The sequence below is a fragment of the Pygocentrus nattereri genome, chromosome 7 (assembly GCF_015220715.1).
Source record: "Pygocentrus nattereri isolate fPygNat1 chromosome 7, fPygNat1.pri, whole genome shotgun sequence".
NCBI lineage: Eukaryota > Metazoa > Chordata > Actinopteri > Characiformes > Serrasalmidae > Pygocentrus > Pygocentrus nattereri.
Genome location: NC_051217.1, coordinates 18,121,305 through 18,145,587, shown reverse-complemented (window position 1 = coordinate 18,145,587; position 24,283 = coordinate 18,121,305). Strand labels below are relative to the sequence as shown.

Below are 24,283 nucleotides of genomic sequence, written 5' to 3'. Positions count from 1 at the left end.
TCAATCAGTAAGAAAATAATAATGCATAAAGGAAATTAATGAATGATTATGTAACATTTATATACAAACATAAGCAAAACTGTAGCAGAGAATGGGGTAGAAATGCACCCCCCCACCCCCTAGTGTTCATTTATTGTAAAGTTGAAACAGTTTTTTTTTTCAGGAATGTGATGTATAAACCTGCACAGACAATTTTGGTTTTATTACAAAAAAAAACTTATGTGAAATCATTTCTAGTTGTAATGATTATATTTCATTTTAATAAGCTACATCATTCAAATAAAACATTTAAAATCTCAGTTTTGATTATTAGTTGAATAGCTATTTTGATATTTTAATATTCACTTAATGAAAATATGTTTTATATGTACTATGACTAATGTATTACTGATGTATTATAAATGCATTCATAAGGCATTATATGTGATATATAATATTTTATAATTACATGCATAATATATTATAATGTTGGCTATGGCTTTAAACCAGCTAATTCAAGCCTTAGACTATTCCTAATTTGGAAAAGCTGTATTACCAGTTAGATGAGATAACCTGTACTGAAATCACACTTCCTTAATATTTAAAACACATTATTTTCAAACTTACTTAAAGCTTGTAACAGTTTGGCATAAAGCTCTATAAATCCTTATAGTGCATTACAACATCAGTGTCCACAATGTTCTTATGAACAGATTTTATAATGTGTTATGAAACCTGATGTTATGAAGCCACATAATCTTGCTTTATAAAACATGCAATTTTAACATGAATGCAGTAAACAACTGTGTGACATTCTGCTGAAAGTCTGACTAAATAACATCTCTGTACTATTTCTGTACATGTGTAGATGCTTCTTCCCCCAAAGGTCTATTTGTACCTTTTCAATAAATAAATAAATAAATATATAAACTCTCATCAATGCTCATGGTGTAACCAGCAAGCTGATTGACTCTTTGTCTTGAAGGGTGAGACTTTCTTTGCAAACAGACCCCATGTTGAACGTTGCAAACTTTCCCATTCATAGCGTAGCCAGTGGCCAGTCTCCTCCTTTATAACATCTTTAGTACATCACTTCCGCCTCACAGTCTGAACAGTACAACTCCAAGAATCCTCACAAGCCACACCTCCCACTCTCATTTCCAGGAAAACCCACTCCTAAACACCTGTGGGTGGGAAGTTAGGCTTAATATAGAGTGGGAACAAATTGAGTGAAATTTCTACACCATTTAAACGGCTCATGAAGGTGGAGCTTAAAGAAGGAGGCTAAAGGTCCATTCGATGCACTGTCCATCGCACAACCTGTCATTTGCCTATGGATGCCATGGATGTAATTTACTTAGCATGGCTGAAAAGTCCCCCCAAAAATCTTCACTTAGCATGATCTCCATACAAGATCACATCTGGCTCTGCAAGACTAGACTACAACTAGCTAGCCCACTGCAAGTTTGTCATTAGCCCATGAAGGTAATGTGAGTTAGCACAGCTGGAAAAAACAAAAACCCCAAGAAACTCTTCTTAATGCAATCTTGATACAACATCACATCTGGCTCTGCAAGACTAGAGCTGGACGTACTCTCGAAGGAGAAAGGTGGACAGTAAGGAGATATGAAATATGTAATTGGAAGCAGTGCCACATAGGACATCGTCAGTAAGTAGTAGGAAGTTGTACCTTGTAAGCAGTCCAGTGAGACATCTTTTAGTATAGATGTAATATGGTGTCACATAGAGGATGTATTTTTCTGAGCAGTGTGCATTTTAATGAAGAATGACTGAAAGTAACTGTATTAAATAAACTGCTTAGCTTGGGTTAAAAAAAAAGAAAACCTGCAGTTGGTGACGACATGTATGTACAATGCATGAAGCAATTTGAGGTGAATGTGGAGCTTTCTGAAACAGGACTACAGGAGATTTGATTTTAAAAATCTGACCAGTTGTAGTAAAGCTGAACTGTCCTTTGGAGCCTGACTAAAAAATGTTAATGTGATGATCTCTGTCAGAATCAAGCTCAGGGCTGAATAGCTTGTATTCCCCAATACTGATACTAATACTAAGACAGTCAGGTGTGAAAATCAATCATCATTTGCAGACTGACAATTAACAATAATGGAGTATTGAACTTTCCAGACTGGCATGTTTCACAGAGGATGTTTCTCAGCATCAGTGCTTTCATACAGTATCTACAGTTGTCATATGCATATAATCTAACAACCCCATTGAATCACATTGCATATATAAAAATGTGGTCATACACATTTTTTTCCAGTGGTTGGCCAAATGGATGGTTTAAAGTGACAGAAAGAGGCTGTGATGTGCATGTTTGAGGGGGAGTTTTTAGCATGGCTGCTCCTTAATGTCTCTCTCTGACAGCCAGCAGAAGCCTGCCAGCTACACTCTTCATTTCGCATACTTATTGTTTGCATGACTCAGTCTTGTTGTTTGCAAGCATTCATTTCCACCACTGATGGTGCTACGTACAGGGTAAACAAACCCTTGCACACACAATTTATCTTTCAATCCTTGCACAGTAGGCTTAAAATGCAATTTCTGCCTGTTTTGGAGGTACCTCCAAATAACTCTGGTGGAATATATTTTGATGAAAATAAGTAATAGTGGGATCAGCTACAGCAGTGCTGCTGGAATTTTTAAACACTGTGTCCACTCACTGTCCACTCTATTAAACACTCCTACCTTGTCAGTCCACCTTGTAGATGTAACGTCAGAGACGAGAGCTCATCTGCTGCTGCACAGTTTGTGTTTACCATCCTTTAGTCCTTCATCAGTGGTCATTGGATGCTGCCCACAGGACGCTGTTGGCTGGATATTTTTGGTTGGTTTGGTTGGTTTCTCAGTCCAGTAGTGATGCTGAGGTGTTTAAAAACTCCAGCAGCACTGCTGTGTCTGATCCACTCAGACCAGGACAACACACACTAACACTCCACCACCACGTCAGTGTTACTGCAGTACTGAGAATGCTCCACCACCCGACTAGTACCTTCTCTGTGAGGGTCCATGGGGGTCCTGACCACTGAAGAACAGGGTAAAATGGGGCTAAAATAGTATCAGAGAAACAGATGGACAACACTCTGTAACTGTAGAACTACAAAGTGCACCTATATGGTAAGTGGAGCTGATAAAATTGACAAGGAGTGTAGAAACAAGGAGGTAGTCATCATGTTGTGCCTGATCTGTGTATACCAGTTGATTTCTATTTCACCAGCAGAATGGCGACTAGTGGGCCTGCAGAAAGAGATGGAACCAGTAAACATCGTAAAGAAAATTCAGAACTACACAAACTCAAGACTTTAAGCTGCTCATTCAGTTAAGATGTTCATTGTAGAATTAGGTAATATACTGAATGAGACTACTTCGTTCCAATGAAGCGCACCAAACTAGTGAGGCCGAGTCTTAGGCACATGCTTCAAAAAACCTGAACATTCAGAGTTATAAGAAATGTTGCCTGTTGTTAAAAGATAACAATATTATTGTTATTATTATTATTATTATTATTATTATATTTAAATTATGAAATTACACATCTTTAAAAAAAAACTGGTTTTATATTACTGAAAAAAATTCCAAATCTTTTTAACAGCAGGGTATTCAATTTTTTAAAGTTTTCCTAAAGTCTCATTAGTTTTCTCATAAAGCATTTTGGAATTATTTGAATCTTTGGCTTTAGAGCTATTTTTGGTTTGTTAATTATCAAAATAATCATATTTGTGATCCGCATGATAGTTTTGGCCAAAGTTTTATGCCGGATGCCCTTCCTGACGCAACCCTCACCATTTATCCGGGCTTGGGACCAGCACCAGAAGTACACAAAGTACACCCCTAATGGCTGGTTTCAAGGTGAAGGTAGGGTTACATCAGGGATCAGCTTTCAGCCCCTTCTTGTTTGCAATGGTGATGGAAAGGTTGACAGATGAGGTCAGTCAGGAGGCTCCATGGACCATGATGTTTGCAGATGACATTGTAATCTGTGGTGTACAGAGCAGGTGGAAGAGAATCTGGAGAGGTGGAGGTTTGCACTGGAGAGGAGAGGAATGAATGTCAGTAGAGACAAGACGGAATACATGTGTGTGAATGAGAGGGAGGCAGGTGGAAAGGTGAAGATGCAAGGAGTAGAGGTTGTAAAGGCTTCAAATATCTTGGGTCAACCATCCAGAGCAATGGACAGTGTAGAAAAGAGGTGAAGAAGAGGGTGCAGGCAGGATGGAGTGGGTGGAGACGGGTGTCAGGGCTGATGTGTGACAGAAGGATAGCAGCAAGAGTGAAAGGGAAGGTTTACAAGACAGTAGTGGGTCCTGCTATGATGTATGGTTTGGAGACTGTGGCTCTGTCTAAAAGACAGGAGGCTGAGCTGGAGGTGGCGGAGATGAAGATGCTGAAATTTTCGTTGGGAGTGACAAGGATGGACAAGATTAGAAATGAGCAGATCAGAGGGACAGTGAAGGTGGAGCAGTGTGGAGATAAAGCCAGAGAGGCCAGGTTGAGATGGTTTGGAAATGTGTTGAGGAGGTATAGTGGATATATTGATCAAAGAATGCTGGAGATGGTGCTGCCAGGTAGAAGGAGAAGAGGTAGACCTCAGAGAAGGTTTATGGATGTAGTGAAGGTGGACATGGAGATGGTTGGTGTAAAAGTAGAGGAGGCAGTGGATAGGGCAAGATGGAGGCAGATGATCCGCTGTGGCGACCCCTAAAGGGAGCAGCCGAAAGAAGAAGAAGAAGAAGAATTATCAAAATAATCTGTAGTTTATCAAATCCTAACCATTACTAACAGGCAAGGTAAACATCTACTTCAATGTGAGTCACCAAAGGTAAAACATAAATGGCCCATAATCCAGTATTTGTATGTCTGTTGTGGCAGCATGAGTCAGACAAAGGACACTTCAGGGTTTTAAGTTTACTGTGTTGTCTTCCTTGTCTGTTTAAATCTCAGCTGTCTGATTTGAACTCTTCATTAGGCATAATTTATGCTGAACAGATGGAGAGCATGGTTTATAGTGAAGGGTGTTGCAGTGTTGGTTGGGCTTATATGAACTAGCATTTTGGTTGATGTGTGCACAGTCTAACTATTGTTTTGTATCACCAGTGGGCAGAAGAACTGGAATAGGTAGGGTAAGACAGCTCTGTTGTCAGCAATAGGCAGATGTGACAGATGTTACAGCATTGCAGAATATACCACATTTGGAAATGGAATCTACCAAGCTGGCCTACCCCTATTTTCTCACAGGCCTACCCAAAATTGTACTTCTGCCTTCACCACTGGTGACAGCCCGAAGCCTGTGCAAGTTTAAATGACCTCCACAAAACATAAGGTTCTATACCTAGTGTCTCGCCTAGAACTGTAGATCTAAACTGAGGACCATGTCTGAATGTCTATTTTAAAGAATATGCCTGTTGATCCTCTATTCCTCCATTTGCAATTGCTTAAAAATGAGTATATTTTGTGAGAAGGTGAGATTATTTTTAAATAGAACATCTTGGTATAATAAAGGATTCAAATTCCACAGTGTGGAGGAGAACCATATTCCAAAGGCATTCCCCCTTTTTGTGCTCCCAGTGGTGTTCTCGTGACATGGGAGAAGCTTACAACAGTGACAGCTGGCTCTGGGGTGGGCGCGTCATCAAACTCTCTTCATTTCATATTTCATGCCTTTCATTAGAAGTTATTAAGAAGAATTATTTCCAAATTTTTCATGGATGTCAGTGTGTAGCATGCTGAACCATGTTATCGCTGCAGATAATGAGAGAAAAGTGCATGTCATTCATGATCACTTGCAAAGTGGCGCATCATTAATCTGAATTAAGACTGAGAGAAGAGATCCACCACCTCAGATCTTGCTCTCAGATCACTTGAACATTGCATGGTGCTTATTCACAACGTAAGCCTTGCAAGTCAAGTTAAACTCTATAATATTAGGTCTAATAAACTTAAAATGTATCTAATAACTTGACATTAACCATTAACTTACTGATTTAGTCACATTTTAATAATCAGTTATGATTATGAATTGTAGAAATCTAAGTGCACTTTTTTAAAGTAGAAGTTTAATTTTAAGTGGTTATTCAGACTGTTTTATACATTCCTAATCATTAGTTAAAAGTTTGATTTTATATTGTATTTATAAGCATAAATTATTTATGATATACATGAATGATATGATATTATATTTATGATAATACCTTTATGGAAGACATTTCTGAAAGACAATGCTTTCATTATTTGAAAATCAATGAAAAATTAAATCAATGTTTAATCATTCAAGGGGTAACACTTAATGCATAGGTAACAAATAAATACTAACTATCATTAGTGAACTATTGGAAAATGACTATTGGCTATTTATAGTGGGATATTTAAAGGATTATCATATCACTTTCGATTTGCTACACTATGCAAATGGAATTAGGTAATTATGTACATAATTATATCATGAGTTATGCAATAAATTATATTTACTTTTAATTTACTTTCTGTTTTAGCATTTTTTTATTTATTATGTAGTGATATAATGATAAAAACATAGAAACAATGTAAAGAATAATTTATTACACAACAATTTTCCATCAAAGTCAAATAATGATAAAATAATTACATAATTTGCTTACAGACATAAACATGCTATTGATTGAACTCAAAATCTTTATGCTCTCTATGAAGCTCCACTTGATTTCTCAGCTCTTTAATCATTGCTTGCTATCTGCCTTTGCCTCAGACATTTAAATTCTGGTTGTTTTTAGATCTTGTTTGAATCTGAACCAGCTGTGTTTTAAATATGTACCCAGGGGCAGATGTAAAATTAAAAGTAAAAAAAAAAGTCAACTCCAACTCCTTGAGACCACCGGTGGTTCCAAAACGCACTTCATATTCTTCATAACTTTCATATTTCATAAGATACATTCAGAAGGTGCGTGTCATATGAGACTGTAACTGTCTTCTTTCTAGTCAAATAGATGGGGATGTCATTTTAACCCTTATAATATAAGAAGCTTAACTCCCACGTTTTTTTCTACTGGAAGTTGACCCATTTTTCCACAAATCTGGGCTACAAACTATAAACAAATGGCTTCTCTTCAGTGATAAACGCTGTAAAAATTATTTTTATTAAATAATACAAAGAGATTTTTGGCTTTCAGCAGTAAATTGTAAGCATATAGCAATATGTGTAGATCATAAAACACATGTTCTGTTAATTTGGGGGAAGCTTTAAAAAAATAAGTAAATAAATAAATTTTGCATTTATTTCATGCAGTTACTGAATATTTTGCCTTTGGTTTGGTCATGTAAATTCAGCTGGACGAACAAAAACATACCCTGGAGAATAAGAGGTTAACTTAGTTATGCCAACTTCACTGGACAAAAGTTGTGCCTATTGTGAGTGGATGTATATTTTATGGTGAAATGTGCTGTTGGTCAGTGAAATTCAGTGTTGATTGTGTTTACCTCAATCCAGCTTACTGGTGGATGTGTACACAGTCTTGCTGTTATTTTGTATCACAAGAAGGCTGAAACATTAGAATAGGTCCAGTGATGACTGCCGTCAGCAATAGCCAGTAGTCTGATGTCAGAACAGGACATTAGTGTGCTTGGAAATTATATCTACCACATTTTGCCTTGCCACTTCTTCACAAGCCCATCCAAAGTGTATATTTGCCTATGCCACTGCTAGTGAAAAGTAATTAATACAAAATTACACCATGTAATTGCATTTTTGAGGTTTAAGATGTTCACTCATTCCAGGTCAGTTTAAAAATGAGAATTCTGAGCCAAAGCGAAACTGTGGACGAGCGTCTGTGTCCTTTGCTATGTTGCTGTCAGACGTTAGAGTGATGAGTGTGTCTGTGTCTGATGAATGAAAGCTCTCACTGTGAAGATATAGAGGCAATGAGGTGGAGAAAGAAAGCAGTTAGAAAGTGTATCAGACCACGGGACCCAGCATGCACCTGTATTAGAACACTGGTGTCACCATATGCCAGGCCCAGACGGGAGCTATCAGACATTTGCATGATGAATGGAAACACGTGAAGTGGAAAGGGTGCTTTTTCCCTTTGACCTCCTTTGAAACTTGTCTGAAAAGTGACTTTCATGCCCAAAGTTTTATTACACACTTCCATATCCTAAGCATAGCTAAGCCAGTTTGCACTGAAGTCCCTGTAGTTACTGAATAATAAGCCTTAGTACATGATACTTTTATGGGGTGAACCTTTCAAAGTGGGCCAAATATATGTTTGGTTTGCACAAGCTAATTGGTCATTTGGTTTGGACACAACTTCCATGTGCTGAGTGGAAGTTGGATGTATTTAGTAGCTCCTGAGCTCAACATTAAAGCTATGCCATGTAACACATTTAGTGTTTTCTCCACTCTACACCCTTCTGAGTGGTGCCTAGGTTACACTTCTAATATTTTTAAATCCTTAGCTGCATATTGCAAATAGTCTAACAAAGGGGTCCAAGGGGTTCTCACCTCTTTTTTCTAGTGGCCCAAATTTTTGGGCGTGTTCAAAATAGAACTTTCAGAACTTAAACATAACTCTTTGTCAACTCACCTCCTAACCCCCCAGCCCTCCATCCAACCAATGTCCCTGCCCCACAAACACCTTCAAATCACAGAAATTTCAGAAGAATAATCAAATAGTAAGTCAACTTACTTACTGGACCTGCATTCCCTAGCCAGCACTTCACCACAAACCCTTAGCATGGTGCGGAAAAAATGTTTCAACTTTAGCGGTCAATCAAGACCTTCTCTCAATAACAAGCTCTAAATTGTCTAAATTATTTTACCCATGCTTGATAAGGCTGTTTATATTGCTACCGCCCTTCTGAACCCATCATCTGAACAGCATGAACACAACTGCACTGACAGTGGATGATTGAGGAGAGGAGTGCACCAAGTAACATGTGGTAAAATGTAACATGGATAGTTAATGTAGTAAAATAGATTAAACTATACATGCTTTTAGTCATATTCCCGTGTTCCCATAGCAACATCCTTCGCAAATGTTGACAGCATTCAGACATATATCTCTTAAGATTCACAATAAGGACTATGTTTGTACCACAAAAGTAACTTTTGTCATCATAAATATTCTGAGTTGTGTGCATGTGAAAGGATTCGCCCCCATATTATTTCAATTATGTATAGAATAAATACAGCCTCCACATGATGGGGTTAGTTTTAGTACAGTGTTACTACTTAGCTTCCTAAAGTAAACAAAGTCCAAATGTGAACACAAACACACACACACACACACACACACACACACACACACACACACACACATAAATATATATATATATATATATATATATATATATATATATATATATATCAAAAATGTATGTGGAAGTAAAATATATTTCTGTCTTATCAAGCTGGCTTTGCCCTTCTACTTTGTGACTAAAATAAATTTGTCATGTTTGACCTGCTCTCTTTTCACTAGTTATATTTATTTTTGATGAATATATTTTTATGTATTTGGCACCACTGCTGTACAGAAACACTCACAGACACTCACAGCGATATTAATATTTAGCAGCTGTAATGCATAATTTAGTGCAACACTGAATAAAGTTGTGTGCTAGGGCCTGAAATGACACAATGACTTTTGTTATATAAAAAGTCATCCAGCTCATACACACACACTGTGAGTGCAGGGTTATGGTCTGCAGCTCAGGTCCAGATGTTCAGTTTATTCCCCCAGCTGGCCTCAGAGCAGTGTGAATGGCCACATCTCACTGCACATCACAGCCAGAGAGGAAACAGGACTGAAGTGCATGTCTGATATCGTCTGTAACTCCTCCAGCTTTTAACCAGAGGACTGCCTGTTGGTAGTTGTCTGAAGCTCAGATGAAGCAGATTAAAATGATAAGGGTGTTATCTGGTTCCTACACATTGCAGTGATGGGTACATCTGTAATGTGCTGCTAAACGCAGTAATGCTTTACTTGAAGCCTGCTACATATTGACATAACCATGCCATAAACATTTTATATACACTGATCAGCTAGTGTATCTACACTCATTGTCCATTTTATCAGCTCCATTTACTATATAGGTGCACGTTGTAGTTCTACAATTACAGACTGTGGTCCATCTGTATACTTTCTATGCTCTATAATCTCTATAGTTTCTTATGCCCCTTTCACCCTGACTTTCAACAGTCAAGACCCTCACACGACCACTACAGAGCAGGAATAATTTGGGTGGTGGATCATTCTCGGCTCTGCAGTGACACTGATGTGGTGGTGTGTTTGTGTGTGTTGTCCTGGTATGAGTGGATCAGACAAAGCATTTTGGTTTGGATCGCTCTTAAAAAGTCTGGAATCAATGTTTTCAATAATATAAAAGGCAGATACATAAAATTTGGCCAGCTTCATGAGTTCATTTCATATAATTTTAATATGATTAAGAGAAAACTATAAAAAAAAACATTTTCAATGTGTATAAAATGATTGTGATGATTATATATATATATATATATATATATATATATATATATATATATATATATATATATATACACCCATTGGCTCCAGCACCCCCCCCCCACAACCCTGAGGGAGAAGCGGCATAGAAAATGTGTGTGTGTGTGTGTGTGTGTGTCTGTGTGTGTGTGTGTGTGTGTGTGTGTGTGTGTGTATAATATGTATAAAAGTGATACTTATTTTTTTGCTGAAACTCAAACTTTGCTGCAAGCAACAGTCACAACTGAGTTTACTGGCACAAGTGTCCCCAAACTTGACATCTCTGCTACAGTATAACCAGCAAAGTGCTGTTTTCTCCCACGGTGCAGCAAGAATAAACGACTAACTGGTCCCTGTAGAGTCTTCAATTACCATGGTAGTAAAAACTAAGCTTACTATGTAATCAGTGTGTCTAGAGCATTGGTAACAAACATCTGTGAGCTTGTCATCTGTCTGACAGGGCAGAAGAGAGAAAAACATAATTTTGAATGCAATGAAGGCTAAATATCTCTTTTTATAATGATCATATGAATGTAAAAAATCTAGCATGAACCCTTAGAGGTCAGGCTACTATCATTTTTTCTAACTTTCCAATTTAAATTCCATTTAAATGTAATTATGTACAGTGAGGTCCATACATCTGAGACATTGTTGAAAATCTGGGATGATTTGGAATTAGTCCTGGAGATACACACCAAAATTTTTGAGCAATGAAAAAAGATATTCAAGATTCTGCACTACTCCTCAGTCACTGTGCAAATTTGTTACACTGACCATGTTAAAGGCCTTCTACAATGAGGTCAGATTTTTATCATATACCTCTTCCATTGAAGGTCTACTTCAATGAGGCTTTTGCGCAAACTTATGGATGCCAGCTTAAAGAGGAATCGCATCCGTTTTTTTTAATATCTATATAATTAAGTCATTAAAGCATAAACTTTCAGTCATTCAGAGGTGTTTTGATGTGAAACACTCTGTTCTTGACAATTGCTCACAGCAGTATGATAGGAACCAGATGTCTGAGGTACTGAAGCCCCCTCACAGAACATCAGTAAATGGTTACAAATGTGCTCACTGATGTCTTTCAAATCCATTAGTGGCAAACAGAAACATGCAAGGTGTTGTGAGGCAAAACAAGCTTGTCTTTTTTATATTTATTTATTTATTTATTTGGATTGACCATTATTTTACCGTCCTTAACATTACATATACAACTCAGAAGACACGTGTAGGTTCACTGGTGGTTTTGGATTGTAAATGAAATGGCTACATTTCTGCCATAGACATCATAACCACTGTAAAGAACCCGAGTCTGTAAGTTTCTTTACAATAATCATTGCAAAGCAAACCACAGTCAGCTCCTTTGTTTACATTTTAACCATTACATTATGCAGACACTTTGAAAATTTGGTGGAATTCAAGCTGTTATTAGCGAAAGATGAATGTTCAGTGCCAAATACTAAGAAACTCTTAAAGTCCAGGAAATATTTCCTGGAAATATTTCCAATTTACATAAATTGCTGATAAAATTCTTTGACATGAAATTAGAACAGAATGTACTGTACTTACACATATAGACTGACATCTTGTACATCTTCTATCCATATCTTGTATAATCTGGATGATTTCTATATCAGTATTCTATCCCCTGTGTACCTGCATCTCATTTATTATCTACCTCAAAGTAACTGCACATATGGAATGTGAACAGCAGCACATTTCATAGTTTTATTTCATAACTTATTACTGTACAACTGTACATTGGAATAGTGCAATATAAGTGTACAGTATATTATGAATGTGTACATATATACATTTTTTGTATTTAAATTCTATAAGGGGGCTATGCACACAAGTTTTTCACTCACTTTCCACCTGTGTAAATGTGATATGACAATAAACGTGATTTGATTTGATTTGAATGCAAAATAGGAGCATGTTCACTAGTCATCTCAACCCACACTAATTAATTACATTTAATTCAGTGTACATTTTGCATCGAGAGGTTCGAGTCTGCACTTCTGCCTTTTTCTCATTTGTTCGAATTCCTACGAAACAAGACTGTGGGCACAACAATTTCATCAACATAAAATATCTCCTCTTCTCTCACAAACTCAAATGCAGGACTGATTGAAAGTTTGAAAGACTGAAATATTATTTTGAGGATTTTTTTATTTATTGAGACACAAAAATACAAATCATCATGCTTTTATTATAGCCGACGAGATAACTGGGAGTTCTAAGTCTCACTGATCTGTACATTAATCTCCTTTCTGTTCCCTCACAGCATTTTCCAGCAGTCAGTGGGGCCTTCATGGATTCCCCGTATAATGGCAACACGTCCCTCCAGACCTCCACCTCCAACCTCAATGCCAGCTTCTCGCGGCCCGTGGAGCAGGAGGAGGAGGGCAAGTTCTCCAGCGACGCCATCTGGCTGTGGGTGGCTGTCATTGCCACCATCGGCAACATTGTAGTGGTGGCGGTGGTGTGTGCCTGTGCCTTTTAGACTCCGTAGTTTGCAAGGACACAGCCTAAACTCCCGCTTCTCTCTCATCCTGCCCATTAGCACCTTTGCACACCTTTTCCTTGTCTTATTCCAAAGATTCCATCATGGGACAATTAGCATATAGAGCCTGGGATATGGAGCAATCCTGGTCTCTATAATACATTGTATATATCAGAGATTAGAATATAAATGCTGAAAAGTAAGGACTGGCCTGCATGTGAATTCATAAGACCAGCGTAGAGAAAAGGTGAATCTGTGAATATGTTTTTTTACATGTAGAGGTCACTGAGTTGCCCAAACCAGCATTACATAAGTGTTTATTTTTAAAAGGAAAGGTCAGACAGGTCAGTCCACCGGATTAAGACTGATTACAGACGTGATCTTGTGGATCCTTCTGCTGATAAACCAAAGCTCTGGCACACACTGTGAGGTAGTTTTATAACCAGACTGGCTGCGGTTTTGTGTGTGTGTGCAATAAATTGGTGACAGACGGTGGTTGACCAGAGGGGTGGTGCAGTCACCTGGGGTCAGTTGGCTTCAGCATAAAGCGCTCCTGGTAATTCTGTTTGGCCACAGCTTGCAGATACCCCCTTTTGGCCTCAGCAGTCTGTATCATTATGAGCGTAGATGATTTGAAAACAAATTATATATTTGCTGCCCTTCATAAAATCTTGTATCTCTAAAAGGACAAAAAATATTAACCTTGCATAAAAAGTTAATGGGAAAAGATTTCTAATCATCCATTCATCATGAATTCTACTGACATTTTCAAATCCTGTGAAAAATGCTTCAAAAATAATTAAAAAGACAAATATGGAGATACAAGGTTTTGCTCTGACAGTGACAATATGTAATACAAAATACAGTATTTATTTATTTAGCACAAAAATACCATCACTTATAAACCAGGCACCAAAATATAACATGGTTCGCAATTTAAAGTATTTTGTGAACAAGAAGTTAGAGCATAGTAGAAAACAGCCAATTTTATTAAATAAAAATTGTAAGCAAACACTGATGGTAATTTCTTGATGAAAAATAACTGAGTAATAATTGAATGAATAAGATTTGGTCACTTCTTTTTGAATTTGAAGTCCTCTGGATTTTCAATTATATCCACAGACATCACCAGCTCCATTCTTCATCGAGAATTCCTTCATATATTGTTCAAAATATATAGAGCATTAGCGTCATAATAGCAGCATTTTGCACATTCTGAATATTTGAACAGAAGCTTAGAACACAGTATGGAGATTTACAATACATAATAAATCACTTACTCACATTTTATTAGTTCTTAAATATTCAATTTATTTTTGTATTTATGTTTTCAGTGAATATGTACTAAAGAGCTCCTTAGAGCTTCTTCTAAATGACATGTAATGTATAAATCAACAATACTGACAGGTAATTTGATGCAGATTTTAGTTAGGCCTTTAATTAAGATTAGTCTGGTGTGATTGTTTAATTGTTTTCCAACAATGCAATGCTGTAACATTTCCTACAATAGGGGGAGGTGTATCACACCAGCAGGGTTCATTACCACCAAACCATATGGACTATTTACTTCTTAAGTGACCATACTAGGTTTAGTTATAAATGCAAAGAAATGTGTGCAAATACCCAAAAATATGCAATGAGAGTGACCAACTTTAGCTTTAAACCTGTACTTCCACTTGCTCTAGAGTCAGTCTCTTTCACTGCTACCTTTAGTTTTGTCACATAGATGTCTAAACATTTCATCCCTCAGTGTTCGCACTGAGCACAGTGTTAATTCTGGAGCGGTCTGATGTCCTGGCCTAACCCGTCTGCAGACATGTCACTGTGCTAACTCAGTCTCATCTTCTTTTCTTCAAAACAAGATATGAAGGCTTCACTTGACAGCAGAGCAAAGCTATTTCTGCCTTTCTTGACCATTTAATCAGTGTGTCGTGAGCAAGAGGATGAAAAGAAGCCCAAGCAGATTAATAGCAGCTAGCGTGCAATCGCTGTGCATTAGGAAGCCCAGTCTTCAGCCTGCTTCTTGAGATTTCCCTTTGGTTTTTCAAACAAGAGATGATGAGGAGCTCATTCTGACAACCTGACAGGAATGGTTTGTGGAAGAGAGTGAATTTAGGGCACAGTAATGGTCCCAGTGTAAGACCAACTGTATATTCCATCAGAGCAACTAAACTTTGGAGGTTTCTAGTAAGGGAAAAGGCATATCAAGTCCATTTCATGAATTTTCTTACAAAATACCATGTACAGTTTGTAAAAAATACCCTCCACTTAGCTTAATTGTAAAGTAAGGCTAACTGAATGTATGCTAGTTGTATCCCTCTTCCTCACATATTCCTTCAGGGGGTTGGCAAATGGGCTCTGGCACTTTTCTGGGTGCAGGTTTGGTCTTAGAAATGTGCCAGAGCCCAGCGCCATGCTTTAGTATGGCTGTGTGTTTGGCTCCAGAGTCAGTGAAGGCATAGGTATCTATCATCAAAACACACACGTCTCGCAACGTGCCTTAAAATACTGCAAATCCACAATGGTCTGGCCTGAGTCCCCGCACAGGAGGAGATTGCATTGTGCATCTGACCACCTGGGTAAGACTTATAAAGTAAGATGATTTTGTTTGCTTGTTTGTTTGCTTGTATTCACCTTGTTTACCCCACCCCAGCCTCCTCTTCTCAAACAGATATATGACAGTCTGTGTGATATTTTTGTTGCACTGCCTTCGGGCAGAGCCAGGCTGTTTCAGCACACAACACAAAAGCCAAATTCACCCTCTGTTCTCCTTGCCACTGGACCATGGAGGCTACTTTGGCACTGGACTGAGGCCTGCAGTGGGGTGGCTCGTGCCCACACAGCCGTAATTCCCCAGAGTTATACAATTTTCCCCTCACTCCAGACCAGTGAGCTGGTAATAGGTGAGGCGCCAGCTAGGAAGCATTATGAACAAGAGCCATCGCTGCAGTGAGGCTGACTACCACCAGCCAGCCAACTGTATTGTAGGTACCATAACCAGAGGAAAATTTTGATAACACTTCGTATCATTGACATAGCCATGTCATGAACACATCAAGGCAGATGTCATATGCTTTCATGATCTTTCATGACAGATATAACATTGTAATGTTACAGTGTCATTATGTTTGATGTCAAATCTAGCCGATCTATGTCATATTTCTTGTTTTAAGATGGCTGTGCACTTATTCTAAGATTATATATCTTATTTCTAGACCTTATTTAGTTGTTTTCAGTCATTGTGGCAGGTAAAATTATCTCACTAAATTGGCAGATAATTTTGTTGGTTTCAAGCACATTTCTTAAAACAACACAAAAATGATCTCTAAATATAGTTAAATAATTTTACTTAATAAAATCACTCAAGTAAAAAATGTCTCAAAATAAGTTAAATAATCTTAAATTAATCTTACAACAATCTCAACAGGAGAAATATTAGATTTATTGACTAGATTTAAGATAATATTACTTGACACCCTTCCATTTTTTGCAGTGCAGCAAAAATAAGCATGTCAGGAATGATGGTAATATGACTGTTAAATTACTGAACAAATTCTGTCGTGTTAACTCATGAAAGCATATGGCATCTGACATTTAGGGCATGGTTAGGTGAATGCTCAAGAAAATTGTTACCAAAATTATAAATACAATACATGCTGACCTTGCATTTAACTGTTCACTTACTATACCAAATATGTCAAACAATATTGTTTACAGCGATGAAGCTTTTTTTACTGAAACACCAGAACTGAAATGAATATGCTTAAGACCTGGAGACATACACTATATTTCCAAAAGTATTCAGTCATCCATCCAAATCACTGAATTCAGGTGTTCCAATCACTTCCACGGCCACAGTTGCATAAAACCAAGCACTTAGGCCTGCAGACTGCTTCTAAAAACATTAGTGAAAGAATGGGTCGCTCTCAGGAGCTCAGTGAATTCCAGCGTGGTGCCGTGATTAGACGCCACCTGTGCAACAAGTCCAGTTGTGAAATTTCCTCACCTCAAAATACTCCACAGTCAACTGTCAGCAGTATTATAACAAAGTGGAAGTGATTGGGAACGACAGCAACTCAGTCGCAAAGTGGTAGGCCACGCAAAATGATACAGTGGGGTCAGCGGATGGATGGAAGGAACATAGTGCACAGAGGTCGCCAACTTTCTGCAGAGTCAATCGCTACAGACCTCCAAACTTCATGTGATCTTCAGATCAGCTCAAAAACAACCTAGAGAGCTTCATGGAATGCGTTTCCATCACCAAACGCAATGCAAAGCCTCAAATGCAGTGGTGTAAAGTACTACCACTGGAATCTAGAGCAGTGGACATCTATTCTGTGAAGTGACCAATCACGCTTCTCCATCTGGCAATCCGATGGACCAGTCTGCGATTGGCATTGCTAGGAGAATGATACTTGTCTGACTGCATTGTGCCAAGTGTAAAGTTTGGTGGAGGGGGGATTATGATCTAGGTTTGTTTTGCAGGAGTTGTGCTTGGCCCCTTAGTTCCAGTGAAAGGAACTCTTAATGCTTCAGCAGACCAAGAGATTTTGGACAATTTGGGGATGGCCCCTTCCTGTTCCAAGTTTGGTGTGGAAGTTTGGCGAGTTTGGTGTGGAAGAACTTGATTGGCCTGCACAGAATCCTGACCTCAACCTGATAGAACACCTTTGGGATGAATTAGAGCGGAGACCGCGAGCCAGGCCTTCTCGTCCAACATCAGTGTCTGACCTCACAAATGCGCATCTGGAAGAATGGTCAAAAATTCCCATAAACACACTCCTAAATCTTGTAGAAAGCCTTCCCAGAAGAGTTGAAGCTGTTATAGCTGCAAACCGTGGGCCAACATCATATTACATCCTATGGATTAAGAATGGGATGTCATTCAAGGTCATATGCGTGTGAAGGCAGACAAGTGAATACTTTTGGCAATATAGGAGAGATAGATGGATGGATGGATGGATGGATGGATGGATGGATGGATGGATGGATGGATAGCTAGCTAGATAGATAGAGTGAATCTACTTATCTGAAAGGTTTAGTTCCCTATTTCATCTAACTTGCTGCAGCCACTTGCTTTACACTAACACATTTGAACTAGTCAATCAAAGACTTCTGGAGAAGGTAATTAGTTGGAGCAGGTGGGACAGACTGAGGTTGGAAACTGTAGGAAGGCAGATCTCAAGGATCAGGGTTGGTGACGACTGATCTAGTGTTAAGCCTTCCTAGAAGAGTACAGGCTGTTATTGCAACAAAAGTCCCTATTAATACCCATGATTCCAGAAAAAATGCTGGATGAACAGATGTCTGCAAACCTCTCGACATACACTGTACTTATACACTTCATTATTCCCATAGAAACCACAGTTTTAATCTTCCTTGATCTTGAATGCAGTGTTTGTCTCCTCTTGTTTGTTTGCTTGTCCTGTTATTATAAAGATTATTGTGTAAAGCCTGATTTTGGCTGTGGGCAGCTGAAGATGCAGTGTGTTTTGGCTCTCACTCTAATGTATCTTTTCTCGTCTTGCAGATTGTGAGGAGCATGCTACAGCCTGCAGGAGGACTTCATTAGTGCGCATTCTGAGACGCTTGAAGAATTCTGACTCTCAACAGACATGACTTTATGTAACACACTCACTCAGGAGAGGGAATTAAGAAAGATGAAAGCAGGGTTCTGGTTGGTGATGGCTAACAATAGCAAAGTGTCTTTATGTGGATAAAGATTTCAGGGCTGTCTTCATGGACTGGAGAGAAGAACTTACCAGCTCACACTTTTTTCATGATTATTTTATTTTTCCAACATGATTGAAGACACAAGAAACAAAGACATAAGCATTTCACTTTCTACAGCAATATCGTCCAACGGAAGGATATAATGTGAGGTTAAAAGTCCTCCATTGATGAATACTTTGCAAAATGCTTATTAGCAAGAATAAGAAACGTTTAGTTGATAGATATGATGCATTATTCCAGAGAAAAAAAGAGGAAGAGAAAAATGTGCTTTAGGAATTAAGTATTGCTCATGATGTCAGAAAACTTAATATTATGGAATATGCATTATATTATATAAAATTATATTATATTTGAATCAGCTGAGTGGTGAGACTGTAAATGACAAAACAGCCAAAATTTTCAGTGGTTAAGGTGTAAACAAAGTCATTCAGAGTGGTTTGATAGGAATGGCCCCATTCTAGAGAAACCTGCTGACTCAGATTTGTTCACAGTGGTGAAAGGAACCAAATATCGAACTGTTTTATGCTTCTACAAGCTTCATCCTAATATAAACTTTTAAACATATTAGCTTTAAACATATTATTTTTCAGATCCATTCATGAATCCATTCAGGAAAAATAGTCCTCAAAAGACTTTTAGATTTACCACTATTTTACTATTACATATAAAACTAAGGTGATGTGTAGGTCATTTTCGGTGGCAAATAAAATGGCTTTGTTAGAAAGTGCGTCACCAGGCTCCTGTCACCACCACTGGAAAGACATCTTGGTCGATACATTTCTCTATAATGCACAATTTCGCATCAAATTACTCTGAATTAGCTTGAACTCTTCTTTAAATGTATCTGCTTAGAACCTATTTTTTTTTTTTGCGTACCTTTTTTGCTGTATATCCAACTCCAGAACTGTATATGCATTGGTACAAGCTCCTCAAGTTCTAATGACATCATGGGTTTGTTCATGAGCCCAGTGGTACACTGCTCTGTCAAAAGTTTGGGGACTTTCTTTAAATAACTGAAAATTCGAAGCATCTCATACACTTGGCTTGTAACTGACTCCCTCACTCATATACACTAAGCAGGCTGATGATTCTTCTTGAGGGGGAGCTATTAGCACCCTTTAGTGGGGGGGGGCAAAATGTCTTGCTAATATAAGTGAACTTTTCTTTAAGTGTGTTTAACTACAACACTCAGCATAAGGTTTATTAAAATGTGATTCTTGGTATGAAGAGCACGTTTTGCTTCTAAAATGGCTTGACAGCTTTTTTTTGTAAACTGCTATTAAATGAAACTCCCAAGCTAAAAAGTTTGTGTACTGACATCACAACAAGTGGATAAATGTGTGGATGGCATTATTGTTTAAGCAAACACTATCATTAACACTGCATACAATTTACACAGAGTGTACCCAAACTTTTGATGGGCAATGTATAGCAGGAAATTCTGTATAATTTTACCTGTCGTGTTACACAGATGGCTCTCTAGACTGATTATGGCAGGTATAGTTGGGCAGGAATTGTGAATTTGGAGGTGGCGTAGTGTAAAAAGGGCGTAAAACATGCAGCCGCCAAAAACACGACTGAAATGATTGAAAGATCACTTCCTCTAGAATTAGTTTGCCTTAACTTGACTTCAGCAGTTATTCTTACCTGGGCACTTTTTGCATGCGTTATCAACCTGTATAGTGGTACCAATTCGACATTGGTTATGTAAATATATTTTTATATGAAACATAACAACAGCATGTATACCAATACAACAAATACAGCTGGTGAGAGACCATAAGTGTACTGTTCTCAGATTTAGTATTTTTAGACAGTAGGCATGAAGGGGTTAATGCATGCCACACACCGCTCACTGTTTTCTTCTGAAAGCTGCCCAATGTTTGATTTGTTTATAAAGGACATGCATTCACATCGAATAGTTTGAATATCTGTTAAACTTAGAAACCCATATTCTTTGTATGTAGGTGCAGAGATGCTTTTGAAAGTACTTTAAGCAGAACTAAAAGCTTTATGAATTTTTATTAGATATTTTTAATTGTACCAAACAGTGAACTGTCTATACTCTCTGTGATGTATATGCTCTACTATCCAGTATAAATATATTACATGATAATCTCATTTCTCTGTGTTTCATTGAAATAGTTCACTCTCAGCTTTCCAAAGGACACACTCGTACGTATTTCACTTTTTGAACTGGCGCATCAGAGGTCTTTTACATTTTGATAAATCATTTCATTTGTCACATTTCTTTTTTTCAGCAGCCACATTTGTAATAATTTATAATGGGAATGAAAGCGATCTTCAGTGCATTTGGACATTAATATTTGTCAGTTTTTTCATGTTCATATATATATATATATATATATATATATATATATATATATATATATATATAGCTGTTGTCAGAACAAAACCTTGTATCTCCAAAATGGTAACTTTACAGGAGAAGAAAAAAACATACATTAGTTTCAATGTAAGTCATTAGAACCAGACCTTTTATCAAGTAATTTTTGGCCATTGATTTTGGTCCATCCTTCATGAAATTTATACAGAAAATAAAGGCTAACATGCATTCTCAAATGATGTCAAACACTGAAAATAAACAAAAAATCGAGATACGAGATTTTGTTCTGACAACAGTGATCTGAAGTAAGAGTGAAGCTTGATTTTTAAGTGCTGTTTATCTGATGGGGACAGCTTTGGTGGTCTTCCAGGTCTTGCATGGTTGTTAGGAGTCCCGTTTCCTCAGCAGCTTTTAATCTTTTTTACAACCCCAATTCCAATGAAGTTGGGATGTTGTGCAAAATATAAATAAAAACAGAATATGATGATTTGCAAATCCTTTTCAATCTATATTCAATTGAATACACTACAAAGACGAGATATTTAATGTTCAAATGGATAAACTTTATTGTTTTTTGCAAATATTCACTCATTTTGAATTTGATGCCTGCAACACGTTCCGTTCCAAAGAAGGTGGGACAAAACAAAAGACTGGGAAAGTTGAAAAATGCTCAAAAAACACCTGTTTGGAACATTCCACAGGTGAACAGGTTAATTGGAAACAGGTGAGTGTCATGATTGGGTATAAAGGGAGCATCCCTGAAAGGCTCAGTCATGTGGTGAGGATGTGGTGAGGTTCTCCACTTTGTGAACAACAGTTTAAGAACAACATTTCTCAATGTTTAGGGATTTCATAATTTACAGTCCCTAATATCATCAAAAGATTCAGAGAATCTGGAGAAATCTCTGTAAGTAAGCGGCAAGGCAGAAAACCAACATTGAATGCCTGTGACCTTCGATCCCTCAGGCGGCACTGCATTAAAAACTGGTATCATTCTGTAATGGATATTACCACATGGGCTCAGGAACACTTCAGAAAACCACTGTCAGTGAACACAGTTCGTCGCTCCATCTACAAGTGCGAGTTAAAACTCTGCCATGCAAAGCGAAAGCCATATATCAACAACACCCAGAAACACTGCCGGCTTCGCTGGGCCCAAGCTCATCTGAGATGGACTGACGCAAAGTGGAAAAGTTCACATTTCAAATTGTTTTTGGAAATCATGGACATCGTGTCCTCTGGGTCAAAGAGGAAAAGGACTGCCCGGATTGTTATTAGTGCAAAGTTCAAAAGCCAGCATCTCTGATGGTATGGGGGTGTGTTAGTGCCCATGGCGTGGGTCAGTTGCACATCTGTGAAGGCACCATTAATGCTGAAAGGTCGATACAGGTTTTGGAGCAACATATGCTGCCATCCAAGCAACGTCTTTTTCAGGGACATCCCTGCTTATTTCAGCAAGACAATGCCAAGCCACATTCTGCACGTGTTACAACAGCGTGGCTTCTTGGTAAAAGAGTGCGGGTACTAGACTGGCCTGCCTGCAGTCCAGACCTGTCTCCCATTGAAAATGTGTGGCGCATTATGAAGCGCAAAATATGACAACGGAGACTGTTGAGCAACTGAAGTTGTACATCAAGCAAGAATGGGAAAGAATTCCACCTACAAAGCTTCAACAATTAGTGTCCTCAGTTTCCAAACGCTTATTGAGTGTTGTTAAAAGGAAAGATGATGTAACACAGTGGTAAACACGCCCCTGTCCCAACTTCTTTGGAATGTTGCAGGCATCAAATTCAAAATAGTGAACTAGTGAATATTTGCAAGAAACAAGTTTTTCCATTTGAACATTAAATATCTTGTCTTTGTAGTGTATTCAATTGAATATATGTTGAAAAAGATTTGCAAATCATCGTATTCTGTTTTTATTTATGTTTTACACAACGCCCCAACTTCATTGGAATTGGGGTTGTATTTTCACTTTTAATTTCCTTTTATTTCCTCTTTTCTTATTTAAGTACATTATCTGATATCCCATGAAAAATGTGTAACTTGAATTCATTGCTTGTTTTGACGAAGTTATGTAAATGAAGGGTAATCTCTGACTTTTGCACTATACTTTATATGCAGTACTGCAGAACAATATTGAATTTGTTAATTCATGACAGCTTTTTTTAGTCTGTCACTATGACTCCAAGCAATTCACAGTTTAATTTTTCCCAATCTGGTCCACATTTCAGTATAGTCAGGCTGAAACCTGCTACCTGGAGAAGTCATCTGCCACATCACTCTCCTCTGTGCTCTTGTGGAGGAAACAATAGTGCGATGTAAGAAATGAGAGCACTGATGCATAGAATTAGCTTCAGTGCCTAATAGGCACAGTATAACCTGCAAATAACCATATCGAAGCATGGCAGCAATTGCAATCTGGGAAGAAGGTCAAATAAAGAGACTCTAAGATGTTGACTGACAGTCATTTTTACCCTTTGATTCCCATGCATATACATTCTGTAGTGTGCATTAAAATGAAAATACATAAATTCAGATTTACAGTATGTTGATTGACTCAGAGGTCAAAAAGATTATTTTGACAGACCTGATAGAATCTGATGGCATATATTTGCATTTAATTCACATGAATGAAGACTCTTTATACTGAAAACAGCATATGCATCTTAAGAATGGCTCATTATGAATTAGATTCATGGGAATATTTGAGCAAAACAAACCTTCCAGCCATACTTTCTATATATACAATATATATATATATATGTATATATATATATATATATATATATATATATATATATATATATATATATATATATATAAGTTCCAATACTTTGTCACTGAATATATACACACTCACCAGCCACTTTATTAGGTACACTTTGCTAGTAAAGTGTTGGACCCCCTTTTGCCTTCATAACTGCCTTAATTCTTCCTGACATACTTTCAACAAGGTGTTGGAAACATTCCTCAGAGATTTTGGTTGGTTATTTGAGTTACTGTTGCCTTTCTATCATCTGGAACCAGTCTGCCCATTCTCCTCTGACCTCTCACATCAACAAGGCATTTTCATCCACACAACTGACCACTCACTGGATATTTTCTCTTTTCTGGACCGTTCTCTGTAAACCCTAGAGATGGTTGTGCGTGAAAATCCCAGTAGATCAGCAGTTTCTGAAATACTCAGACCAGCCCGTCTGATACCAACAACCACGGCACATTCAA

General features: G+C 37.8%; 1 long non-coding RNA gene across 1 annotated transcript; it reads left to right on the top strand.

The window, feature by feature from the left end:
• Positions 1-12,994: 12,994 nt before the first annotated feature.
• On the top strand, positions 12,995-18,971 carry LOC108428868. The gene is made up of 2 exons (XR_001857962.2): positions 12,995-15,554; positions 18,506-18,971. It is a non-coding gene; the product is annotated as an uncharacterized LOC108428868 (long non-coding RNA).
• Positions 18,972-24,283: the final 5,312 nt, after the last annotated feature.